Genomic DNA, 14151 nt, shown 5'->3' on the forward strand with positions numbered 1-14151 from the left:
TGTTCGAGTAAACAACCGCTACACACGTCAAATTATCACGTGGGCTGCCTTTTCGTACAGAAACGAACTCCACCGTGTACCTACGCGGGTGTGGCCGGAAACAAGACGTGAGTACGTGAGTCCTGCGTGCACCTCTTCTTTAGGTGTAGGTATGTACGTGGGTGGGTGTGAGAGAGATGGTTTGTGCGAAATACAGGCAATGTGTCGATGATATCTCAAACAAAAAAACATAACATATGCAATGTGTGTGAAACGGAGTCATGGACGTGAGATATCGATATAATCGAAAACAGGGATGAAGCGTGTGGTTGCACGATCGATAAAGAGTGCCATCGAATTTGTGTTTGCCCACATTAAAGATATAGCGCGGCTGATCTACTGGAATTTGAGAGGGCAGATGATGAGGACATGCCTACCATGGATACGACCAAAAATATTGCATACATGCATAGTTGTCAGGTGATTTCTAGTGCAAACTATTCAATAATGTATTTATGTTATCTAGAACAAAAAATCACACTTTTTGTGTTTTGTCTAATTGTAGGTGTATGGGACATTTGTACAATCCACATATGAATATAAGGCAAAAGGAGAAGTTTAGGTTCTGTTCAAAAAGTCCTCTCATGTCACTTTTGGGCCAAGAGAAGATAGAGTCCAGGTCTCCCACGTTCTGGATTCAGATTCGGACTGCACAGACATACCTGACTCAAAACGCCAACAACTTTTTTATACGGACTCCAAATTGGGTGATTCTTTTTTTGTTGGAAAGTAGATTTCGTGTTCTTTCCAATCCAATTGGATTCACCTTCAAATTCGTCCGGAGAATTGAGATATCGATGAAACAATCTGATACTGCAGTAGAATCCGAGTCAAACAACAAGTCAAAAGGTGTTCCATCACCTCCACTTGAGCCCATGAGCCTTGTATGACCTAGGGTTAGTTTTCAGCTGCCTTGGGACGTCCTTGCACCTCCTTGGCTGCCACCCCTTGCTCCTATATAAGTAGATCCATCTAGTAGTTTTTTCCTTGGGTTTTGTTTAGATTAAAGTTCGCCATAGTTGCAACTTCGCGTACTTCGTTTGTGTTCCACGAACAGACAAAGGCGTCACAGAACCCCGCCTTCATTAATAAAGTTTTCCTCTTATATTCACAATATCCAGATTGCAATGTCAGTTTCTTGCTTGTTCTTCATTAGCTCGCAGGAAATAGACCCTCGTGGTCAGGTTGATCATGCTCCGGCGTGGTCAATAACCCCTCGGAAGTTGGTTTAGCGATTGCTAAGGAGCGACGTGTCGCACGTTCGTAGTCGGATCGTCAAGGTCGACTCCCACAGAAAACGATAGCCACCATCTCATGGAAACATCAGGACACCTTCGCCTCTATCAGCAGAGGTGCAGTTTTTCTCTGTGGCATGGATACCTACCTACAACGTTCGACTATCGGTGTGTGTGTGGGGGGGCAAAGACCGATCGACTAGTATATGTGTGGGGAAGGAGAGGGTCCTAGCTATGTATTGAGGAAGATCGATCGGCATCCATGCATATGTGTAGCAGAGGAATAAGGTTGGGAGAAATACAAAGGTAGAGCGTCTGAGGGTTGGTGGTGGAGTGGCGTCTCAAAAATGGTGGGAGAGGCCTGCTAGACAAATGGAGGGTACGAGTGCAATATCAATAAGAGAGGGCGGGGGATGTCTGTCTGTCTATGCACGTGCGTGTGAGAGACGGGTCGGGAGGTATGCAAGGATGATGAGGGGAGACGATATGGTTGTGGTAAGCATACATAACTACATAGGAAGATCAACCGTTGTGTGTCCGAGAAAGGGAGAGACATAACTAGTGAGGTAAGTCTATTAGTGCGTGGGGAAAACGAATTATAGTCGACCTAGCTATATGTAGGGAGATCGGTACGTATACATGCATGCATGTGTTAGAAGCAAATAAGGTCTGGAGTGATATATAGGGGGAAAGGGGTGTAGCTAGGAGGTGGTGCTAGAGGACTACCATGTCGAGGGGCGAGGAGTGTGCGAGTATGAGATCGATGAAAAGAGGGGCGGGAGTGTGCACCTGCGTGGAACCGTATTGGACATAGGGGGCATGGACGATGAGAAGAGAAGAGGGGAAGTATGTGTTTGTGGTGGGCACACTTGGCTAGAGAGGTATATTGACCGGTGTGTGCCGGAAAGAAGGAGTCGGGGGGGCTACACACACCACGGGTGAATGACCTAAAGAGAAATAACGAACATGCACGATGGAGGGGATGCTAAGGGAGGGTGAGAGGGGGGCGGGCGTGTGCATGCACGATAGAAAGTTAGCGCTAGCTAGCTACAAAGATAAGAGGACTGTGAAGGTTTAAAAGACGAACAAAGATCATAATTCATTATAAAAAAGTGGATATGGATACTTGAAGAAGATATCATAATGTAGAACATTGATTATAATTTGGGCTAATGTGTGGCTTTTGCAGCTCAGGACCAAATACTTGTCATAATGTAGGGGGCGAGGCACTATACTTTGTGTGATAAACATGGTGTATGTATGGAACATGGTTTAGATTATGAATATATAGTTAGTACATCAAATGTACTATTATTTGGAATCAACATCAAGTGTATTCAAAAAATTGAATTCAAGTTCATATAGTACACATAGTTCATATCTATCTCTATAGTAATCATGTGGTGTGTTCTTAAGGTAATACACGAATGATGGTTGAAGTTGGCAAAAATCATGATTGTAGATTCTTATTGAAATAGAGAAACGAATTTAAATTTAGTTTGAATTACAATGGTAGTATAGACATTTGGAATGCATTAAAATGTTGGTATGAGTAGGTTACATGCATTATACAACCAACAAAAAAATTTAATTGGACATAACTTGTTGGTATGAGTAGCTTTGAATAGCATTTGTATAGTAAAACGGGACAAGACTCTCTCTTTGTGTGGTGCGAATAGTTTTTTTTCATTTTTTCGTTGAGGGAAGTGCAAATTGATTTGGTACGTACAAGTACAATATTACACATTAGGATTGTCCCTAAAATTCAACCCGCGCCTTGTTATATCCTGAAAATTCAGATATCATGCTCCCAAAACTGGCGCCTTCACAACCCGCGCCTTGCTATCCCGAAATTACAACGCGCGCGAAAACTCCCTCCAGCTGCCAAATCCCGACACGCGAAATCCCCCTTCTAACCTGAGCCGAAAGGGCCGCTAGTTCAAATCGGTGGGGGTACTTTTCTAACACACCCTATATTTTGGACAAGCGCGTCGCTAAGTCATGGTTCCCCCTCCCATCGCCTCCTTTTCGCCATTTGAAATCCCAGGCCACCATAACCTCTCCGCTCTAGCCACGAAACCCCACCCTCCTTCGTCCACCACCACATCGATGCCCAGCCGGAGCCTCTTCCCTGACGACATCGTCCACCGCAATAGCTCGACGTCCCTCATCCACCTCCCCGGATGAGGATCCACCATCCATCTCGTTGTCCCGCCGGTTCAGCCGCCCCTTCCTCCACCTCCAAGGAGCTGCTCCGACGATCGCCTCATCTATCGTGGCTGCTCCATCCCCACAGCGCCAACTTAACCTCCTCCACCGGAACCGCATCATCCTCACCGACTCCTCGGACGAAGCCGAAACCTACTCGGCACCACCAAAGAGATTGTACACTCACCACATTGCACCTTCTCCCTAACTCAACCTCCCGATGTCGACGGTGCTCCATCCCGCAACCCCATGGAGCGGCTACCTCGAAGCCGGTGCCGCGGGCGGCATCTCCACGGCAGCTCTCCCCCAGTGCGAGGCCCCTTCGACGGTGGTGTCCATACCAGCCGGACCTGCTGCTGCTCTAGCTCTAGCTCGCTCGCGCTACTGCTGCAGCTCTGGCTCTCGCTGCTGCTGCTACTCTCCCCCTCGCTCGTGCTGCTACTCTGCTCCGATTTAGCTACACTTCAGTCGACTTAATCGACTTTTGGGTTAGTCGATTTCAAGGGGTGGGGGGCTCACCGGAGTTAAGGAAGAACCACCCGCAGCGGGGACGGGGGCTCACCGGAGAGGTACCCCACTATATATCTTAGGGTTCAGGGTGGTGGCGGTGGTCGCCGGCGGTGGGGCGCGGTGGTGGGGTGGTGGCCTGGGGATCGCTGGAGAAAAAGCTCGGCGCGGGGGGTGGGGGCTCGAGGGCTGGCCTGGGCGGTGGGGAGTTGTTTCGAGGCGGCGAGGTGGCGCAGGGGCCGGCGGTTCGGCCAGTGGTGGCTGGCGGCTCAAGGGGGTGCAGGTTGAAGATGAACTGCAGGCCATCCCTAAACTACATGTCAAGTGCCTCTCTGCTACCATTGCATTCAATTTCGACAGTAACATTCAGATTCCACAGTAAATTTAAGTTTCGACAGTTAAGTTCAGAGTCAACATTTTTTTACCTCATCTGTTGTAGTCAGGTGGTTTTTGGTGATGTAAATTTTACATCTATTGGAGATGCTATTAGAATCCCACTTGAGATTAACGAAGTCTGTCTTCTGCTACTTGAGCCTTGACGTCTTACGGCTCACCGGAGCTGCTCCAACGACAGAACGATCCATCACAATGGAGCAGTGCCCTGGACGCCGTCTACAGATTCCTCAGATCTTCCTCCACACCTCCGACAACCACCTCTGTCTCAACTTCTTCAGCGACCAACCCAATGATGCTGAGGTCGACACAGCTACGGCAAAGAGGTTGTACACTTGTTGCATCACTTATTACTCTACATTCATGTCGATCCATTAGGGCTATTTTGGTTCAACGGAAAAACATGCAATAGGAAATTTTCCTATGGCACTCTACTATTCAATTATTCATGCATTTTGTTGAAAGGAATGGAGCAAAACATCCACCTGGACCTACTTTTCAAAATCCTATGCATGACAACAAGACCAAGTGCATTAGTGGCAGAATGACATTCTAACTGTACACGCTTTCATATGGTTTCACTTTATTTTGGCCATGTTTCTTTGCATTCCTCTGCTCTTCCAATTCCTGTGAACCAAACACCCAAGTTGACAGAAATCCTATGTTTACAAATGCTCTGTTTACCATGTGCATTCCTATCCTATTCTGGTGTTTTTCCTATCCCTACGTTTTTAGAATCATGCAAGCCAAATGAGCCCTTACAGAATTACTTCAGTTACAGGTATGTGTCCAAGGAAACTTTGTGTGGTTTGCCCTGCTCCTGCCGCGATGTCGTCCACCTCACTTGAGCTGCTCCATCGACAGAAGCATCCACCAAACCATACATCACGACTCCTGACCGTCTTTCGCTGCCTCAGATCTCCTTCCCTGCCGCCGGCACCCACCGCAACGGCATCACCATCATCGACTTAGTAGATGAACCTGAGGAGTACACGGGTCCACAAGAGAGGTCGCACTCTTTTGTTTCTGCTTATGTTATGCATTGCTTAAAATTACCTGCTACTTTATCGTCCCGTTCACCTCTTAGACTCCAAGTTAGGTCCAAATTAATGTTCAAACTTGAGTTCTAAATTAGTTGTGGGGCACATATCGAGGCAGCAATGAATAGTATCTCTGTCTAATATCTGGTTCACCTAGGGTATGCCTATGTTGTTCATCTTGGGTGGGAAACAAATAGTAAAGCAATCATCATCTGTCTTTTTATTAAATTAAAGCAATCATCAGCCTGCTATCATTATTTTTGGATCCATCCACCGGTTGTTACCATCATTCTACATTTCTGCATGCTCTCCTTACATAATCTCACCATATCTTTTTCGTATGCATGTCAGATATTGTACATAGTCATGCTGAACATTTAGAGAAAATAGAAGAGTTTTGCGCGACAATACAATGTCATGCAGACATCGCTCCATGGTGGGTTCAGTGGCAAACCCTCCCCCCTCTCCAGATTGTAATCCAGAGGAAGATATCTGTTCTAAAGTGGATTCAGATGCAACTGACCACTCCTATTTACCCCCAAGGTGTTTGGTCTACCTTGGCATGTTGATGTTAGTCATATCATGCATATGTTGCCTTGCAGTGCCTACTTTTGACATCATATATGTCATCTGCTTAGTTTAGACATGTTCTGTAATGCCACCTGTTTAGTTCCTATATCATATATGGGAATTATGCAGTCTCATGTCTTTTAGCCAGCAATAATATATGTGAAATGTGCAATGCCATCCTGTTTAACTAGGCATCATATATTTGAATGATATCTTGCCCATCCTTTTCCTCGTTACATTTCCATTTGTCGACAATGTTTGTACATTAAACTACTCTTCCCGTGAATCAGCCATTTGGGTGGGAGATGGAAAAATCTAGAGTGAAAACAAGGCCTTCAGAGCAGACAGTGCTACCTGTCGAAGTGTTGGGTCCCGATAGCTCCATAGAGATGGATTCAGAGACAGATGATCAGTCCTATTCCCCCATCGAGGTGTATGCTCTAACTTGGCACGGTTATACTGCTCATATCATGCATATGGTGTCTTGCATTGCATAGTTTAGACATCATATACACAATATTCAACACCATGTTCTTAGTTCAGACATCATATCGAATGCCCTTTGTTTAGCATATAAATCACATATGTGAATTAAATCATGCGATCCTGGTTACTTAGATAACATGTGTGTGAATTATGTCATGCGATCATGTTTAGTTATTCATCATATCTTTGAATTATGTTATGCTATGCTATCCAGTTTAGATAGAAATCATATATGTGAAATTATGTCATGCTATCCGTTTTATTTAAACAATATACATGTCAACTATTTCATGCCGTCTTTTTTCCACACTATATTGCATCTGTCTCTCATACAATGTATGTACATTCAACTATGTTTCCTGTTTATCAGCCATTTGAATTGGAGCGGGTGATGCCAATATCTAGCGGAGTAAAAACATAGTCTTCAAATAAAATAGTGCTACCTCTTGGTGGAGATAGCACCCCGGCTGTAGATGCACGGGAACTAACCCTACCACACATAACCCAGGCTCTCACAAATTGTACCCCTACTGCGATGGTCAGAGAACCAGCTTCACCCAATCTAACCCCAACCCCAGCAGATAGTAACCCAGTTGCTGTTGACACAACACCATCTCCACCACAGAGCTCCCAAATAAGAGCAGTTAGTAAGGCAGCTCCAGTGCCCAAGGGGCCAGTACTACCACGGCGAACCCCAACTCCACCAGTTAGTACGCCTATTCCTGTGGAGGAAGCACAACCAGCCAGTCGTAGTTTAACATCTACCGCATTTGATGTTGTTAAATCCTATGTGCATATCTTCCCATCTTGGAAATATTATATTGAAGATGATGGAAAGTGCTAGTTGTAGGTTTTTGTCTAGGAGTTATGTGTAAGTAATGTTATTCATGGCAATTAGTTTGCTTTGTCCCATACATTCTACCTCCATGATGGTTATAATATAGCAAAATTTTCCATTTCCCTCTATAGAGAAGGACCGATTTGGAAACTCAGGATGAGGTAACATGTGATAATACCTCTGCTATCTTCAAGAATGCTTGGTGACAATATCGGAATTACCTGAAGAAAACGTACTTCACTCGCAAAGAAACTCATCAAATTCTCTTACGTTCTCCTGAGACACATTTACTGGACGATGACTGGGAACGCCTTGTTCTGTAGTGGTCCCGAACCAAGAATGTGGTAAGGTCTATGAGCTCATTTTTTAAGTACAGTATTCTTGTGTTTTACTGTACTCTGTTCATGTAGAACAAGTGCTTAAACCTGAAGAACAACTGTTCTAATTTAAGATTACATTGCTCTCGTGTGTACTGCTTTGCTCTTGTATCACTGTATTTACTCATACAAACTAATTTTGAAATTGAAGGATCCAATCGAAACTCCAATGGCACAGCAGGTATGTTCATGCAAGTTTCTTTAACAGGTTTGCTCTTATCAATAGCTCCATTGATTTCAATTTCAATTGTGTATACAGTTGACTTCTCATATCATGCATGATAGAGGCGAGGGTGTCCTGATCTTTCGATGAGATGATAACTATGGATTTTGTGGAGACGACTTTGATGATCCAACTACAAACATGCAACGACATTGCGCCTTAGCAATCGCTAAACCAACTCCAAGAGGTTATTGACCATGCCGGAGCACGACCAACTTGACCATGAAGGTCTATTCCTACAAGCAATCGAAGAACAAGCAAGAATATGATTAAGCAATCTGAATATAGCGAATATGGATGAAGTATTGATAAAAGTGGGGTTTAATAAGTGGCCTTGGTCTGGTCGTTGGACAAAAACAAAGTACACGAAGTTGCAGCAATGGCTAACTTTTAACTAAATAAAACCCAAGTCTAAACGATGCCTTAAGGGTTGTATTTATAGGGAAAAAAGAGGGGATTTTGTCCACCCTTGGCAAGGTGGTACTAAAACATCTCCTAAGTCGTTTCCCCTACAATATGGACTCTAAAAATAGATTACATGGGCCTGGCCCAAAATAAGGTGGCGCAACACCAATAATAAGTTATGGACAAAATTTATGAAAGGCCATCTTGTATATTTCGTCCATCTTCTTGTGTGTCATCATGATGGCTTCAAAGTCCGGAAATCTCCACTTGAACCTCTGTTATTGTTCTCTTCGCATGCACCTTCATCTCCGTGCTTGACCAGGCTCCAATGTTCATCCTTTTTGTCCGTGCTAGGCCCTTCAATTGCAAGCAAAACAAATGTATCTAAGTTAGGCAGCATCATATTCTCATGAACACTAGAAACATTACCAAGAAACGAAAGTACCTGATAATTTAATTGGCATATCTGAGAACTAGCAATTGTTCCAAGAGGAAAAACAGCAGGGGATATGGGTGTAACTGTGGTGGCCATGTCCTCATCATCCTCCCCTTCTTGAAAACAAAGTCGTCCTCGGCGTTGCTTAATCTGAAATGTGGCTAACAAAAGAGACAAGGTGTACACGTTGTATATGTATATGTCATCCATTTGTACTGATCTTAGTTGGGGAACATGTGACACAGTTATACAAGAGCACCCTTCAAAAGTCGTGAAATATAAAGCCAATATATTATCACAAGAAGTCAAAGGCATGAAAATATTGCAACTCAGTTTGCACATATAAGTGAAGCTCTTATTCATATCAAAAGATTTACAATGCTTATCATTAAGCCATCCCAACATTGATGAACCATCACCAAGATTAGAGGTCATATCAAAATGATTAAACATTGGCACAATTATTTTCAAATGTATTTGATCCAATCCGATTTATTCCCCGATTCACATGATTCTTTGGCATCAATAGTTAATTCAGTGGGTTCCCTCAAAATTGTTTGATCACATGGCGAAGTAAAATCATCAACATAGTCCTCTAAAATAGTTAGTGTGATCAAAGTAGTGGGTAGCTCACCGCATGGTACATTTAAATTGACAACACGTTCATCATACTCATGTGGAGGTGGAAGATCAGTACCTTTGTCATTGCCACTTATGATCAACTCAGATAATATAGGCGCTCTCGGGGGTGATGTGTCATATGGTGGAGGTGATGTAGTCCTCACAACAACAGATGTGGTTGTCATAGTAGTTGAAGGGACAACTGTATCAACTCTTGGAATGTGCACCTCGTGCTTGTTCTCCTTGTGGGCAACACATCATTTTATTTCCTGTTCAGCTTAGCAACCAAGATGAAACAAATGGTCCATAGAATAACACTCTTCATGAATTAGTATCCCCTGAATATCACGGTTTAACCCTCCTCAAAATCTATCCATCAAATCGTCTTTAGTTTCCTCTTAAAAGGAGTGCAACAAGGTCGTTTGTAAATCATCATAATATTTTGTTACGATGTCACTACCTTGTTTTAAATATTTTTGTTTTTTAATCATGCCACGAGTATAATAAACATCGACGAATCTCTCTCATGACAAGTTTTAAATCATCCCAAGTAGTAGGTACATAATCAGGGTATAACCGACAATGTTCACTCCACCAAACAATAGCAAAACCAGTGAATGTACCAACTGCGACCTTAACTTTTTGACGTTCAGAACAATTATGGAAAGCAAATATAGCATTTATTTCGAACTCCCATTTCAATATATAAATCAGGTTTAAAATGACCATTAAAAGGTGGCATGGAAACAAGAACCTGATTGTGTGCATTCTGATGTCTTTGTACCTCTTGTGATGGTGGTTGTATTTTTTGAGGTGATGGCACGTCACCCACGATCGATGAAGGCCAACTGACTCTGGAATCTACCATGATTAGTAGAAACAATAAACAAAATCCAAGAATGTTTCTATGAACTACTGGGATGTGGTGGTAAAACGCTCACGGTAGAGAAAAAATGGAAGTCTTACAAGTTCTTACCATGCAGGAAGTGGTGACCAGCAACCAGCGGTGTCAAATAACTCCAAAAGTTGGGTAAAGCGATTGCCAGGTGAACGTATGTATGAACGGAGTAGAAATATGTGGAGCTGGGTTGGCTTTATATATGTGGAAAGAAAATGCTACAACCATGCTAATTAGTACAAGTTGAAAATTCGCTAAAAATGGTAGAGTGCTGGTCCTAGGCTAGACCGTACTAGAGACGTGAGCCTATGACACAAATGAATTCATGATGCTCCACTGAAAAAAATGTTTACAATGGCAGACACGACGATGAATGTGGCTGGAAATAAAGATCCTCATAAATAGAGCAACGGGGTAATAGAGAAATCTTGTGGGCCTCTCCCTGGTCCAAGTCAACTTTTAGGCACAAGTATACTAGTCACGTACCCCTCGTTTAATTAGCTAGTCTTGCTCTTTTTTTGGAAACCAACACCACGAAGGGATCAAGTCAACCGCTGCACTTTTCTCTCTCTCCAAAGAAAAACTGCATGGGCTGTTTTTTTTCCTTTTCGTGGGAAAGACAACCGAATCAGCAAAGAGAATTTTTTTTATCGTGAGGACTAGGCAAAATCACGTGCACTTCCCTTCTCTTGTTTCTTTTTTTCCAGTCAAACTGCCCCAGCAACCGTCGCACAAAAGCAGCTAGATGCCAAACACCAACACATTTTCCTATTTATTTTTTAGGCCGATCAGACTTCCTTTTCTGTTAACTTTCCTTCTTTATTTTTTTGAACAAAGCAAGGTACCTAGAAGGTTACCAATTTCCATTGACAGCTTAAAGAGTCATTACAAGGTTCAGAGGCCAGAGAATACAGAGCAGGAGATACAGCCTGAAAAAGAAGCTAGATGGAATAGCAAAGATAGGTTGAAAACAAGTCAACCAGGTGATCTGCAGCTAAAAGAATGCTAGAAGAGGCACTTAAGAGATCTATCTTGAAAGTAAGTAGCAGTGCCAAGGTGTCACCAATCCTTAAGAAAGATTTGAAGAAGAAGCACATTGATCGCAAATTTGTTGAATTTTCCACCGAGTTTAGTAACAGTAACCTTGGGTAGACAGTAGCCTGTAACAGAGAAATGAGCTAAAGCAGCCGCCACTGGACAGAAGTTTGCAGCATGTGATCGAGTTGAGCAAGACATTATAGGTTGATTTGTTGCCTGATACACCTACTGAGCAAGGTTGTGAGCTACCCCATTTAGATTCCTGGAAATATGAAAGACCTGAGCATTGAGATTAGTGTATTTTTTAATAAAAGAAGATAAGTCATTTCTGATATTCCAAGGCGTAGCAGGATGGGAGATATTCTTAGAAGCAGCAGCAGAAGCAAGTGGAAGACAGTCAGTTAAAAAAGTAGGTTGCTTCACATTCAAGTAATTTGCTAGCAGAGCAGCGCAAGCTAGGGCTGTGGCTTCTGCCTGAATGGGATCAATGGTTACAAGGGCAGAAGCCTAAATCTGAATATTAAGCTCCCCATGATCAATAGGAAGATAAAAGTAGATACCAATACCTGTACCAACCTGTCCTCGAAGAGTACCTGGTATTTTTTAAGTTCGAAAAGCTGCATCCAAATAAATCTTCGCCCCTTAATGATGAGATCAGATTGAATGGATTTTCCCTGCAAAGGAATTTGTTGTTCATTATGAAGATTGTTAGTAACACTATTTTGCCCATCAGATGACAAAAGTGCCTCAGCTTGCAATGCACTATCCGTACTAGCAGCCATAACATGGATCCTATTAGGATGCCCTTTCCTGCGTTCAAAAAGACAATCGTTCCTAGCTTTCCATAAGGACCATAAGAAATTGAAAATATTCTGTAGCGAAGCATGAGGGTGATATGAAGTCATTAAAGACGTAATGGTGGTAAGCAAAGAGTCCTGATTATGAACGAGAGCATCAGATCTAATAAACCAAGGATGAGCAAACCAGGCAGCTCTAGCAAAATGACAAAGGAAAAAGAGATGAAAATCATCCTCTTGTTGAGTACATTTGGAGCAAATTTGAGAAGTATGGTTGGAGAATCTTCCTGCTCTCATACCAGTAGGCAGAGCCTTGCTAAGGAGACACCAAGCAAACATTTTAATTTTAGGAAGCAAGGATTTGTGCTTCCACACTAGGTTAAGAAAGTTTTTTAAGTCTGCAGAAACTAGAGAGGGAGTTGTTCTAGGATGGGCATGAGTGTCTTGTAAGCAAATTTGGTAAGTAGATTTAGGAGAACAACTACCATTCGGTGCTAAAGGCCAACAAGGCAAATCATCATTGTCATCCTGAATAATGTCAGTATTAATGATATGATAAGACAGGGGCTCCCGAAAAAGTTGAAGCATGAGTTGATGATTCCAAGTCTAGTTATCAGTCATCCAAAGATCTCTAACTAAAGATGGATAAACAAAACCTGAATGTTGAGGAATGACATAATCATGAATAGTATTCCAAAGGGTACACCAAGGCATACTCCATAAAGTGATATTTCCTTGCGTAAGTTGATAGAAAGCATGATTCTTAATTTTGGGAAACATTTTTAGGACAGAAGCCCCAAAAGCAGATTTGGGAGGAGCGGGAGTAGCCTTCCAAATAGTGGTGCTAGGGAAATATTTCGCTCGGAGAACAGAGTATAAATGTGAAGATGGATTATTTTCTAACCTACAGGCTGCAGCCAAAATGAGACTTTCATTGACTTCCTACAAGTTCCTTATACCTAACCCTCCTTCTGTTTTGGAATTGGAAATGTCCTTCCAAGCTTGAAGAAAAGGCTTTTCCTCGAATCTATTTCTCTAATACCTGTCCACCAGAAGTTCTTGATTACTGCAGTAAGTTTTGCAATGAATTTTTTAGAGAATAGAATATAGGACATATAATAAATAGGAATAGCCAAAAAGACAAAGCAAATTAAATCTAGTCTAGCTGCATGAGAGAGCATATTAGCTTTATAAGAGGGAAACTTATTTAAAAATGTGTCCAAGACAAAATTGTAAGCAGCTGCTCTATTATTAGCAGGAAGAATGAGAGGATGACCAAGGTGAGTGAAGCTATCATCAAGACTAGCCCCTGGAAAGATGATTTTAATGTCATCCATAACATGTTGGGGAACATGGGAACTGAAAAGTATAGCAGATTTGTTCCAGTTAGGTGTTTGACCAGAGATAGTACAGAAATGATGAATGAGGTTCGCCATAGCCTGAGCTTCCTGACAAGTGGCATGCCCACACACAAGGAGATCATTTCCAAACAGCAAAGAATGCATAGAAGGGCAATTTAGTCCAAGTGAAATACCTTGTAAATGATTGGCTCTCAAAGCTTCATTCAGCATAATGGAGAGCTCATTAATGGCCAAAACAAATAAATAAGGCGACATGGGGCAGCCTTGTCTAATACCTCTGGAGCTCTTAAATTTTTGAGAGGGTTGGCCATTAATAAGCACAAAGAAAGTAGGTGACGAGATACAGGCATGAACCAAATTAATGAAATGACCATGCAGCCCTTTTCGTGTCAAGGCAGAAACTATGAAGTTCCACTCCAAACGATCAAAAGCCTTTGCAAGATCTATTTTAAGCATGAAAGCACTATGATTCCAAGATTTAAGAGAAAAAGAGTGAGCAATCTCCTGAGAAATAATAATGTTATCACTAATACGCCTACCTTGAATAAAAGCTTGTTAAGCAGGATCAATATAACCAGGAAGGTGAGATTTAAGTCTATTAGCCAGAGACTTGGCAATGATTGTGTAAATCACATTACAAAGGCTAAAAGGCCCGTAATCAGTAGGAACCAAGGGCGCC

Source organism: Triticum dicoccoides, chromosome 7A (genome assembly GCF_002162155.2).
Source record: "Triticum dicoccoides isolate Atlit2015 ecotype Zavitan chromosome 7A, WEW_v2.0, whole genome shotgun sequence".
NCBI lineage: Eukaryota > Viridiplantae > Streptophyta > Magnoliopsida > Poales > Poaceae > Triticum > Triticum dicoccoides.